The sequence below is a fragment of the Pezoporus wallicus genome, unplaced genomic scaffold (assembly GCF_028554395.1).
Source record: "Pezoporus wallicus isolate ANWC-B61680 ecotype Strahan unplaced genomic scaffold, APGP_CSIRO_Pwel_v1 contig_5352, whole genome shotgun sequence".
Classification (NCBI taxonomy): domain Eukaryota; kingdom Metazoa; phylum Chordata; class Aves; order Psittaciformes; family Psittacidae; genus Pezoporus; species Pezoporus wallicus.
Genome location: NW_026639660.1, coordinates 2,774,524 through 2,788,834, shown reverse-complemented (window position 1 = coordinate 2,788,834; position 14,311 = coordinate 2,774,524).

Sequence of the window (14,311 nt, the reverse complement as noted above, 5' to 3'; positions counted from 1 at the left end):
CTTTCTTCCTGATTTTCTTCTTTCTTTTCTTAAGGAAAGTGTTTGATTTCAATTAATTTCTAACTCCTGTAGTAGCTTATCAAACTGAGAAATGGTAGATGATGAAGATATTCAACAGGTAGCCTGCTCAGTAAAAAAATGATCTATTCCCAGCTCGATTCAATGGAAGAACTACTGTCAACATCATCAGTGGAAATTTGTTTGAAGTCCTGAGCCCTATGTAAAGCTCAAGGCAGGGCATTGGGGGGGGAACCCAAAGAGTTCATACTTCTGTAATTACTACCAGCACATGGACCTCCAGAGGGGCAAAAATCACCAGTTTTTCTTCCTATTCTGTGACTGTGTGAAGAAGCTTCACATGAAACATCTTTTCAGAGTCATCATGGTGGTTTTCATACTGGAAATGTAAGATCTGTTTAAGCTGAATTTGGAAATACAGTATAAATGGTCAAGTCATCAAAACCAGGTAATTAAGAAGGGAAGAAGGTTTTGAGAAAGGCTTTTTGAGCCATTTTTGTGATGCTAAGCAGTTACTGCATTGAAAATAAGATGTCTTTGTTGGTATCATTGCCCTACATTCTTCAAAGAACCATTTGCTTTTTGAAACTAAAGAAAGCATGTTTTGACATGCTTTGATACTTTCAAAATGAAGTTGGGTAATGAGTAGAGATTGCTTAAATCCTGGTTTATAAAAAAGTCCTTTGTAGTGGATCTCAGTTTTCTGTTTTGTTTTTTTTTGTTGGTGTTTTTTTTTGTGTGTGTGTGTGTTTTTTTTTTTTAATTAGATATCTGAGTTTATTTGTTTACATTTGGCAGCCAAATTTCCCTCCCTCATTTTCTGTCTAGTTTCTTCAGATAAGTGCCTGATCCCTTGTAAATCTACAGAGGAAAAGGGGAACTGATTTTCTTGCCTGCCTTGTATATAGGGATGTCAGTGCAGGGAAGGGAGTTATGAAAGGGAACGCTGAATTTTTCCACAGTTCTGCGTTTTAGATGGTACTCTTTTGGAATATAGACGTGCTTTCTGGTTAGTTTCCTTTTGCAGATTGGTTTCCATGAAGGTGCATGCAACGGCAAATGGAATAACTTGGACAGTCATCTTGTTCGGTCAGTCTTATTCAATGCTGTGCTACCTGTGTGAGACATACTCTTGATTATTTTGGAGGAAAGGATGTCGGTATAAATCCAATATCCTTGTTATCTGCTCTGCTACTGTTGCTTCTGCAAACAGTAGAAGTGGTGGTCACTGCTGAACCTGGCTGGCCATAAACAGAGAGCCACTAGCATCAAGAGAAAGCAAGAGCTTTGCAAATGAGAAACTGAGAATTGTCACCTGATTCTTGTCTTGAGCTTTCCAGAAGCTGAACCTTCCTGTGGTACAAATTAAATAGTTCTTCTCTTCATGCCCTTTATTCCAATAATTGTTCTTCTGTCCCCGAGTGGAGTAGGGTGCTCTATTCCACACCAGAAGAAAGATTAATTTGGCCTTTTTATGAGATAGGAGTGAAAGGTGCTCCTTGAACTGCTAGAACGGATGAGAACAAAGCAGGTGGTGTAGATGGCAGAGGCAGCAGAGGCAGGCTGTAACACTTGTCTTGCGGTTTCATGAAATGCCATATATTTTTATTTATGTATTCTTTTTTTTCTTTTTTTTTTTTTTCCTTCACTGTGGTTTCCAGAGGCACGCAGTAAATGATTTATCCACTGTACTGGTCCCCTGTGCTGGCAGAGCTGTAGCATAGTGCACTGACTGGGAAGCCTTAAGTTCTAGGCTGGCCTTGGACTCTTGACTCCAGATCCTGAGGAGGAGGGGTGAGTTAATGGAGGGGATTTACTTGTGTGTTTGAATGGTGCAATACAGCATAACCTCTCCTTCCCAACCTAGTTCTCTAAAAGCTGCATAACGCAAAAGGAGGTTTTTTTTCTTCTGGTTTTTAGAAAGCTGCTGGTAGGAAATAAGCCCAGTTTGAATCTTTTCTTGACACTACCTCAAATCAGGCATAAATACCTGTAACATTCAAAGGACAGTGGATCAACTCTAAGCCTTCATTTGATGCTGCAGCCTTTAGTTTGCTGTTATGGAGGCTGGCAGAAAGGCCTTTCTCTTGGACGAAGTTTGTTGCAAAATCAATCTATGAAGAGGCAGTGGAAGAAGAGGCATGGATAAGCTGCCGGCATTCTGTCAGTCTATTGTATGTCCAGGTGTGGTTTTTTTAATACTTCCAGTTTCTTTTAACCTCTGTGGCTGCATCTGGAAAGGAGAAGCAGCTTTCGGAGGTTTGCAATTTGCAGAAAACTTTGAAAACAAAAGTAATGTTTTAGACAAAATGCAGTACATTTTTTCCCTGGGGTAGTCTCTTGGGCAGGTAAATTCTGCTTCTGGCTTGCTGGAATCTTGTTTTGACTGTGTTTTAACTAAGCAGCAGAAAGGCTTTTGGGGGGTTGTTTTCTTGCTTGGTTTAGACTTAAATGGCGTGTGAGCAGGGAAGAAATTATCAACCAGCATCCTGTTACTAATATTTTTCCAGATGCATTTATGTCAGTGGTAAAAAGTACAAAGAGCAGATTGAGATATAAGGTCTCTGCTCCTTCTTAATTCTTGCCAACGGTACAAATAAATGCCTAATTCTTAGCTAAGGGAAGCCACACAAATATCTGAAATTTTGCTTGTGGAAACAGTAGGAAAAATGGGCAAAGAGAGATTATTTTTTTAGCCTGGTGAATCTCAAATAGCTTTCAGAAATAGCAAGTGAAAGTAAGTGATGATAGAAGACTAAGAAAGCAAGCCCACAACCATCCACCAAACTAGTGCATCCCAAAGCATGATAAAACTATATTTTAGTGCAAAGGGCAGGAGAAATCACGAGAATGGTTTTTATTTGACACTTAATGTAATACTGTGTTGGTTTATTACTCTCTCAGCATATTACGGAAAGGTAAAGGGAGCAAAATCATTCAGTCCTTTTTTGTCTGCTGCAAAGTTAAGTGCAAGCAGCCTACGTGCCACCAATGTGAGAGTATGAAGCAGACATGAAATAGATTTTTCTTGACTCCTCTGCCTCTATCTAGCATGAAGAAGGAGCTAGAGATGCAGTTGTAGCTGCTAGACCATCCCTTCTTGAGCCATTTGCAGCCAGTATGGATGTATTCTTGGTTGTAACCAACTTGAGCAGAATAATGCAGCTGGATATTGCTATATACTGCCTTAGAGCAGAAACCTGATGCTCCATATTTATTATTAGTTTCTGGGGTTGGTTTTGCGATTCCACCTCTTCTTGGGCTGTCTTGTTGCTTGCAATGAGAAGGCTAATTACCATGTTAGCAGTTCTAGTCTCTGGTAAAAGGAGGCAAGCTGCTGTAATGATTCCCATGAAGCTGTACAGCAACTGGAGGTGCAGAGAGCAGAGCCATTAGAATTGCTCACACAGGTGGTGGAGAACAGCTGAATGCCTGCAGGAAATAAAACCTGTATCAGAGCTCCTTCAAGGGAAACAAGTGTTCCGTTTTCCAGTAGGCTGGCTGAAGAATCTTCAGTTTACAGACAGGAGAGCGTATACACACAAGGTAATGTTTTCCATTCGTAATAAAATAGAACCTTTCTTCAAGAAACTGCTTTTGTTGATAGAAAATAATAATTGGGATAATACCACCCTGTTTGATTTTCTTACAAACTTGAGATGAATGCAAAAACAAAATAACACTTCAGGGGCAGTGTTAGCTGCAAAAAAATACAAAAAGCCCTGTAACAGCTACCTGATAAAGAAATGGTAGGGATGATCCTCACATCAGTATTTACATTAGGCTGTGTTCATCTCTTTGTCAGAAAAAAAACCCCATACATTAAAGATAAAACCCAAATAATTAGATGAGAGAAAGACTCATGTAACTATGCACCTCTAAGATGGGTATTTAGAAATGCTTGATTAGCAGGGGAAGAAATAAAGTCCTTCAGCAAAGGAATATCAGACACTGCTTTTTCTCCTAAGAACTGGAAACTGCATTTAAAATTTAAAATGGTCAAGTACTGTTCAAAAGTCATGTCCTCTGCCACCTAGTTTCACAGATTATATTGCTTTACCAGGTGTATGAGAGAGATTTAAAACTAGCGTATCTTGCTTGTGTCTTTAGCCATACTATCCAAGATAGGATTACAGAAATAATTCACACTTTTATTTCATGTATTCAGTGCAATGAATTCATGCAATGGATTCATTTTGGCCAGGGTGGGGGGAAAAAAAAGCTGTATCTGCCTTTGCTACAGTACTTTGTGATTCACTTTCTACTTAGCATTTGAAGTAAGATACAGGTATGCACAGCCTAAGCAGGCTACAATGTCTGCAGAACTCATCCAAGACACTAAATGACCTGTAATTATTCTTCTGAGAGTTGAATTTGTGCTTCAGAACACAAGAAGGGTTCAGAGATTGAAAATTCATTTCAGGTTTGTAAAATGAAACTCTCTGCTTTATAAGGGTTAGCATCCTAGACCAAAGCATTAAATACATACCTTTTAGTTATCCTAGTTCTTACAGGTTTCTTCTCCTAGTGCACTACCTACATTGCCAGCATGTTCTACAGCAGCTGTTTTCATTCCGTATTAGGCTTGCCATATTTCTTCCAGAGTACATCAAAAGCTTTTAGTATTGAAAGTTTTTGATGCAGAGGGGAAAACAGTTAAAAGGGCCTCAGATTTGGGAATGTAGCAGTGAAATACACCAGATGCTTAGCAATCAGGATTTTAGGATGAGCATGAAGTTTGCATAACCAGCCTATTCTCTTTCCTGGCTTTTCGTTAATTTCCACAGGAGCTAAGAAAATGTTACCTGGAACTGCTGGACTCCTGGAATGCTGTTCTGAGAAGGTGGGTACAGATTTGCATGATTGGTGCCTCCTCTTCTCTTTGGTATGAGGGAACATTCTTTTCATTATTATTAATGTGATTAATCAGTGAGGCCTTTTCTCATATAGGTTCATAATACCTAAACATCCTGTTCATGGGTATGTCTGTAAGTTCTTTTGCCAGCATCCAGGGTGACTGTGTATGTATGGATGCTTCCTTTCTCTTGATTAAAGAGTTTTAAAAACAAATATTAAACTTTTATGAAATAATACTGGATCCTGAGTGTTGTTTGTTTAAAAATTATTCTCTAAAGAGGATTAAAAAAGTGCAGGCTCCTTCAGGGTATTAATAGCAAGAGAGTGCTAGATTCTGAAGGTTCTTGATTTGTAGGACCTTTATGGTTCTATAGTAGCTTGTTTTCTGTATCTCTTGGAAGAGCTGCTTAAGTAGGGAAAAATGGTTTTTAAACCTCTTCTCTCTACACTTACTCTGGAATCTTCCAGCTATTTTAAGCTCAGCTACCATGTTAAATTATTAATGAAACTTTTTTGTCGTATGTTCACAGAAGTCCCTTGTTATTTCACCTGAGGGACTTGGTGCTGGGTTTCAGCATAAAAAATGTCCTGGCATCAGCTACCAAGCATGTAAAAGAATAAAGACAAACAACAGCCAGGCTGCCTTTTTGCATATGTTTATCAAAGCTGTTGATTATTCTAGGAAATAATGTGTAAGAGTTTGCTTTACAACATATTGATAGGCTCATCCTGCTTTATAAGTGATGCAACTAGTTTGTTGCTGCTGCTCAGTGAAGGAGAGCACGTTAGAAATATTTATTTTCCACACACAAGCCCCATGCAATGCTAACGCATTTCCTAGCAGCAGTACCTGGAAAGTCTTACCCATATGTATAATCTTAAGTACTGAATTGTCACGTCTCAGCTTGCTGTTGTGTTATAAATCAACTTCCCTTTCTTCTTCCTGATTTACTACTGCAGAGACTGATTGTTAAATTACCAAAACGCTGACATCCTTTTGGCTAATAGAGGTGTAATCCAGAGATGGATTTGAACACCCTGTCTAGAGGAGACTGCCTGTACTTTCATCCCGAAGCAGCAGAGCAGCAAAGATTCAGCTACTCTAGAAAATAAAATAAGCATGCATTTCTGTTGAGAAGGTATTCAAGAATATCATAGAATGGTTAGGGTTGGAAAGGACCTCAAGATCATCTGGTTCCAACCCCCGTGCTATAGGGAGGGATGCCCTAGACCACATCAGACCATGTCACCCAAGGCTCTGTCCAACCTGGCCTTGAATATGGTACAGTACAGCTACTGAAAAATTAACTGCTGCACAAAGGCTGCTTTTTAACCTTGTTCTTTAGCAAAAATTACTTCCTGCCTGCAGTAGGAGGGAAGTGTTGGTTGGAGTTGCTAAACTTCACAGACTGACAGTGGTGAAGCTGCTGGCAGCTCCATCTCCCCAGGTCCAGCAGCAGCAAGGCAGAGTGTGCATCGCAATAGGCATGCACACACACAAGCCTGTGTATGTGTATATAGATAGCCAGCCACAAAGATAAACACATACAAAACCAGAAAACAGCACTTCTGCAAAGGGAAACAGGACCAACAGCATCACCCAGTTCCCCTCTCTGGAATGAAGGTCCTTCATGGAACATACAGAGGTACATACAACATGGGTCCCTCCAGTAATAGGCCTTAGATGCTCACTTATGCAGTGCTGGACCCAGGTGATACACTCTTCAGCTGCAGACACCTGGTGATACAAGCCCCCAAGGCCTGCTGCCTCACTCAGTTTGCTGACACTCAGACTCCCTTGCACCCACAAACATAAGTGCATTCAGAATATGGATTCCTTCTGTAACTGGCCCTGGTGCCCTCTCAGGCAGAACACGATGGCACAGCAGTAAGGACTGAAGGAAGTCGGGAAAGCTGAAAGTAGTTGGAGACTGGAAGAATATTAGGGGAAGCATCATATGTGTTTGTTCTGCTCTTGATCTTCCCCTGGGATCTGGCTTTAGTTAATACCACCAGCAGGCTATTCATCTAACCAGAGTGTGACCTTAGCCAGAACTGACATTCCTAGATAGTTGGTAGATACAGCTGTACGTCACAGCCAGTGGGCTTTTATCTGCAACGTGCTGGTTGGATTCTGCTGCATCTGGGCACTCTGGAAAAGCTACAGCATCCTTGGAGAAATTGGTAAAAAAAATGTATTTTGATGAAAAAGTGATTAGCAGCACTTTAACTTTGCTCTGCACCTTGTAACAGTCGAGTGTGTTTCATACTGTTCCACCAGTGCAGATTTCAGGATGCTGTTTTGCAAACAGGCAAGGTACTCAGCCATTCACACAGTAGCTGTATAACATGCACAGTTTATTTAAGCAAGCACACTGAAGCAAATAAGCACACTTAACACAAATCAGGTCTATGTGTATATAGTAAACAAGCACAATTAAGCAAATCACATATATATGTATAGCACAGAGGAAAATTAGCAATGTATCAAATCATTAAAGCATAGAGAGAACAGTGATTAAGAAGAAATACATCACCAAATACCACCCAATCTGCATCATCCAGGCCCACACTTGAAGATGGGGAGCCCTGGTGCAGCCAGTGCCGGAGTCTCAGGTAAGTGTGAAAGTTCCTACACGGTGCATCCACCCGCAGGTGAGGCTTCACATTCAGCTACAAGAGGCTCCTGCTTTTATATTCTTAGAAACACAGCCGGCTTTATGCCAGATCTCTTACTGTTCACTTGTGGGGCTGTGCAGGTTCTCATGACCTCACTGATGTCCGCACCAAGAGTGTTGGCCAGACACCACAGCGTGGCCAAATGTGAAGGTCATGGAACAGCTGCACACTTATGTTTTCCTGCCTCTTTTCAACAAACAGTGACAATGAACATAAACATATATACTTTATTGGATACACTCTGTCAAAAACATACTTTGCCATGTCTCTGAGTCATGAGCAGGGATCACCTCTCAGGTTCCCATCCATTACATTCAGTCCTTTGGTCCCTGATCACGACAGAGACACATGAGACACAATTTCTCGTAATTTGTACCATAGACGACACTTCCATAATGTTAGTAAAGTAAGTGTAACAGTTACTATGATTAGTGGGTGAATTAAAATACTTGGAATTTTCATAGCAGATGGTGAGAATCCTGTAAATCTGTCCCACCAATGGTGAGTGGTGCGTTGTTCAATCTGATGCCCAAAATTCACCAATTCATTTCAATATGATCCAGTTAGTTTCTGGAATCCAGGATGTGAGTATGATCTCCATGTTAATTCATTATTACTCATTAAGTCATACTGTGCCTTATTCCTTTGCATTATATACAGTGTGTAATGTGAACTTGGTCCAATTCATAAATGAACTAAAGTTTTTCTGGGCATGATGAATATGATTTTGTGAACTATTACAAAGTCGCAGGAACTCACTGTCATACTGTAAAGTAAGGTGCTGTGAGGTAAATACAGTGGGCATCCATTGTGCGTGTAAACTAAGCATTTGTGGTACATCTTGCCCAGTTATTTTTGATTTTTGATTCTATATTTACACTATTTAGAAATTAAGTACCATCTCCCACTCCCCCCAGTACGGTGTCCCATCAGGCTCGCCGCCTTTGCCAAGATGGTTGGGCTGGAAAACTAATGTTAAAATGCATTCTATTCTTCTGGTATTGTTGGGCCACGGGGGTGCAGGTAGCAGGGACCCTGACAGTTTGATCAGTGTTTACAACAGGATGATTATGCAAAACTGTAATTTAATCTGCCCAAACTAATCCATTTGCTATTTCATTAGCATTTATACAACACAGCACACTGAGGGTTGCCAGAGCTGTATTCCCACTACTACTGAAGTTGTATACATTTTCAATACTATCAGTGCAATAATTATAAGTGTCTTTTAGTGTCATCATATAAACACTAGAAAGATTACAACATTTTGATAGTGACAGTGCTAGCATTAGATACCGTTACTACATCTTGGTCTGTCTGATGTTATACAAACAACTGTCTGTAGCATTGTCCTGACAAACTGGTTGTCCATAGATTTACTCCTGGGAAAAATGTTTATTAGCTACGATGCAAGATTCATTCCCATACAGGTGTAATTATCTTGTCTGCGAGGTCTGGTGCTGTTTTTCCATCTCGAGCGCACAAGCGAGTTGTCAGCCCCGTTCAAATAGCTTCCTGGGGACCATAAGGCATATGAGGACAGCTACAATCTGTAGTTTCCGTAAAACACAAAACTAAAACATAGTAATATCATTCTCTCAAATAGCATTTATTTGCAGGGACATATTCCCATTTTTCTCATTTGGATTTAATCACTGTGTGGTCTTTCTCCAGTGGCAAGAATTTCAGCTGGCTCAGTTGGGCCATTGAGTGTTTGAACCCAAACTTTAGCTCCACTCTTCTATTGGTTAGTGGATTCAAATCCATGGTTCCCTTGAGCTGTGGTTATCTGTGGGGCTTCCCCCTTATTTACTTGCTTTTTCAACACAGGCAAAAATCAACATTTGGGCAATACAGTCTCATGGTGAATTAAGGTATCTTGACCTCCACTATTCCACAAAATCACCTTAATCTCCCCTTGATAATCTGAATCAATGATGTCCCCAAGTATTTAAATACCTTTGATTGTTAAACTGGCCCTTGGGGCTATAAAACCAAAGTAACCTGACAATATGTATTCCAATACCAGTATCAGTGACACAGATGCCTTGGGTATTCAATCTATGCATATGTAAAGCATACAAATCTAATCCTCCAGCATCCGGAGTTGCTTGATAAGGTGCTAAACCTCCCTCCTTTATTTCCCAGGTGAGGGTCTCTGCTGCTGTTAATGGTTTTATTTGCAAATTAGGAGCAGTCATCCTCATTGAAAGGGTTTCCATTTCTCCAATGGGTCTGTTATTCTATAGCTGTAGCACTTCAGATAAATGGACTCTCCACATGTTCAGTTTGCCTCCCCCAATTTCTTTAACTGTTCCTTAAGCATGTCATTCATCCGTTCAATTAATCCAGATAATATAACTTTCCCAACTAAAAATTGACAAGCCAATATATGTGTCCTGGTTCCAAATTGATACTTACCATCAGGTAAGTATAATGTCAACCCTTTTAAAATGTCAGTTCCAATTATATAGTCAGGGATAGGGACAATCATCACCGAGTAAGTTCGTTTTGGCAGATTGCAAAGTTTCATCTCATTTTTTTCTGTACTGCTTCAATTAATTTGCCACCTCATCCTGTAATCAAAACCTTTTGCCCTTTACATTTTTTATGGTTACCATAAATTAAAGAGGCCTCTGCTCCAGTGTTAACAAGGGCCTTAACCAATTGACAAGACCTATTTTTCCAATGAATTTGGAGCGCCATGTGAGGATGATGGTCTGTCCTCACCCATGCTTGTGCTGGAGCTTAGCCTTCATTTCATTCTGGTTTTAATTCTTTCAATTGTTTTAACATTTTAACATCTGGCTGCAGGTAGAGATCATTGTGCTGATCCCATCCCTTTTTGTCCCCTGGAACCATCAACTCGCCAATGGGGGTCCCTCCATTGGTAAGTGTACTGTCCCATTCAGGTTCAAAGGCAGGAATGGAAGGTCAAATTGCCTCATCCGTCATGTCATCACTTTTGTTTGAGCTTGAATTTTTTACACTTTTTACAGGTCTATTCAACCCACATTGCTTGTATAAACTGCACAGTTCATTAGTAGGGATCCCGTCAATTTTATCTCAGTCCATCCCATCTTTCAACAAGGCAACAAACATTTGTTTTTGAGAGATTCAATTCTCTTTCACTTTGCCACTCCTGTTCTTGCCTCTTGCATTTTGTTTGGGTCCCCATTCCCCCAAATCTTCTAACAGCTGGATCTTTTTTATGACTTCTCCTATGGGGTTTCCTGTTTCTTTTATCAATAAAATCATAATAATACTTTTATATGCATGTGGTGAAGTCTTAGTGATCCTATTCCGAATTGGAGCTGATAATGCACTTTGCAGCACGGTGTTTGCATCTCCAATAAAAACAGCAGTCTTCATTCCTTCCTCCTTAATACGCTGAATGCAATCCTGTAAAGTACACCAGGGTTTATCTGCACCGGGCCATTCCCCTTCCATGGGGTGTATTTTGTTACAGCCTTCCACTACTACTGCTAATAAATTAATTTCCCCATTGGCTCCTCGGAAGGCATCCTGAACAAATGAGTCACAGCTTAACACTGCAAAGTTTTTACCATCTGCTGAATCCAGTCTAATTCCCGAAGCCCCTAATTGTGCAGCCTAACAGCCCAAGGGAGCAGAGGTTCTCCAGGCTTTTGTCTGAATGTATCCATAATGTCATTAATTTCATGCTGAGTGAAATTTATCACGTCCCACCTATCTGGATGACCATTAGGGTCACATCCTAGTTTCCTTCGTATTATCAGCTTTGCTTCAGCAACCACTGCACCCTCTGAACTGCTATCTAAATTGGCTGAATCCCACACATCCCCATCCCATTTCTCAAGGTCCCAATTTATTCTTGCCTCCCCGATCACTGCATGCACTTTTTTGTTGTTTACTTGACCCCTTTGCTTTCGATGTTTATTTTGGGCTATCCAAACAACCGCTTTTTCTGCTACTGCTTGGTAAGCATCCAATTAATACCGCAACGTAACTATTTCTCCCTGCACTTTGCATACTTGCGTCTCCAAATCAATCTTTTCCTTACACACTTGCTCTCTCTGCTGATGCTGCTTTCGATACGCAGCCAGCAGAATCCACTCTCGTCTCCCTAGAGCATTCACTTCCTTTCCTTTTGAACTACTGAGACATTTTGTGAACATTTCACTACATCAGCGAGTTCTGCCTCTTTCAAACAGGGGTCCCAGTTCTCACATAAATCATGACACGACCACTCAGCAGCCAAAATGCTATAAGGTAATTGTTCCCAGCCTGGAATATCCAGTTCTGCACTTGTCTCAGCAACACTTTTCTATCTTTAAAAATGACATTTTGTTTCGTATCCTGCTAACTACCCCAAACTTGTTTAGCAAATAGGCAGGGGACTCAACAAAATGATTACACACTAATCTTATAACATGCACAGTTTATTAAACAAGCGCACTAAAGCAAACAAGCACACTAAAGCAACTAAGCACACTAACATGAATCAGGTTTATGTCTCTCTCTATATATGCTAAACAAGCACAATAAAGAGAATAACATATATATATGTACAGCACAGAGGAAAATCAGCAATGCATCAAATCATTAAAGCATAGCGAGAATAGTGATTAAGAAGAAATACATCACCAAATACCACCCAATCTGCATCATCCAGGCCCACACTTCAAGATGGGAAGCCCTGTTACAGCTGATGCCGGAGTCTCAGGTAAATGTGAAAGTTCCTACACGGTGCATCCACCCGCAGGTGAGGCTTCAGACTCGGCTAGAAGAAGCTCCTGCTTTTATATTCCTAGAAACACAGCCGGCTTTATGCCAGATCTCTCATTGTTCACTCGTGGAGTGGTGCAGGTTCTCATGATCTCACTGTTGTCTGCGCCAAGAGCATTGGCCAGGCACCACAGCAGGGCAAAATGTGAAGGTCATGTTGCAGCTGCACACTTACATTTTCCTGCCTCTTTCTGTTTTACTAATTGATGGGGGCACCAGAAAGGACACAGTCACCAAGGGAAAAAAAATGGTCTTATTTTACTATTAAGGTAATGCAGAAATAAAATGATACGTTTAGTAAAATAATCAGCTTACTATGCTCCAGGTTTAAGCAACAAACAAGATAAGCAAGGTAATGCACCTAATCGTTACTACATGAGAAAGAGAACAGTGATTAAGATACATCACCAACTGCCTAAATATGTTACCACCACCCAGATCAGCAGCTGCTGAGGAGCCCCTGTTGCAGTGAGGATTTGAGGAACCTATCCCAGCAATTGGGAAGTTCTACGCAGTGTGTCCACTTGTAGATGAGGTCTCCAAAGTTGCTGCAAGAAGGTCCAGCTTTTTAAAGACCCAAATCAGGAAGTCAGAGTGACTTGCATATTCTTTTGTGTAGAAACATCTGGTGGTACACACCCTGACCAACCAAGACCAGGGCTTGACCAGAGCACAGGGCATGGCTGGTAGGGTTTCCTTGCAGACAATTGCACAAGATCATGCATGGGTCACCAGTCAGTATCCATTTTGGCATTAAAACAGCTAGCATAAGTGGTGCGTTGAGTCTGTATACAAGGTTTATCTATTTCAAAACATCAGCATCAGCAGTTTATTGTTATGTCTTGACAAGATTCATCTATTTCAAAACAGCAGCATCTGTTCAGAAGGAAGTCCTTTGTCTTCAGTCAGAGCTCACATCATCCCAGACACCAAAACCAATCAATCAAAAGGCAAATACATAGAAAACCAATTGTCTTTGTTAAATGACAACTGGTATCAGAGCAATGGAGCACCTCACACCTCTCAGAGTAAGTATTTCTGGCCTCTGCACAGCTGCAGGCCACACAAAGGCTGCCAACTTCCTTAACTTGTATGTCACAGGCTGAGAGCACCTGACCAAGATCCACCATACACATCCACATCCCTCCAGAACTAAGGGGCTGGAAGGGGTTTACAGGAGTCCAATGGAGAGGACAGCAGCAGCCTGGGCTGGTTTTGTTCTTACCATAGAGGAAATTAGCATTACATTGCTTTTTCAGTGCTGGTGCATTGTAGGGAGTTATGTGCAGCTCCAGCCAGGATGCTGCAGTGAAGCTGCCTGAGGACCATGTGGAATCCCAGAGCTACAGCTCCCTGTGAGTGAGGGTGGGGAGGGAAGGAGCCAAGGAGAGAACAAACATGAGGAGAGCTGAGCTCAGTTCTGCAGCTTGACAAGTCTTCTGCAGAGCCTTGGGTATTCCATGTAAATCAGCTACGCCAGTTACCACCCTGGTGCAAGCTGACAGCCTGAGTTGCTGCTACTCCCAGAAGCAACTGTTCTGCAAAGCCATGGGCCTTACTGCACAACAGCAAATTTCCTGGGACAAGATTAGTTTGTTTGAGAAGATCTTGTATGCAAAACAAAAACTAACCATGCATTACCCAAGTGAATTTCTTCTACAGGGGGCAGGATGCTGCGCAGTTGCCATTCTCACCTCCCGTGCCTCAGAATTGTGGGTAGTGAAAATTCTTATGTAGCTAGGGGGAAAAAAGATAAATCACAACTGACAAGACACAGAAAAACAAAGCAAAGCTCTCTTCCCTGTCCTTAGGGGTAAGCGTAGCTGCCTGCTCCAGTGTAGCATCACACCTCCAACTATTCGTCTCTCCAACCACAGGATCCGTATGGTTTTCAAGAAATCACTGATTCCCACAGCATAGAAAGGAAAATAAGGCAGTTGTGGAACTGAGTGATACAGACTGGAGAGGATGCCTTCTGTCTTGTCCCTAC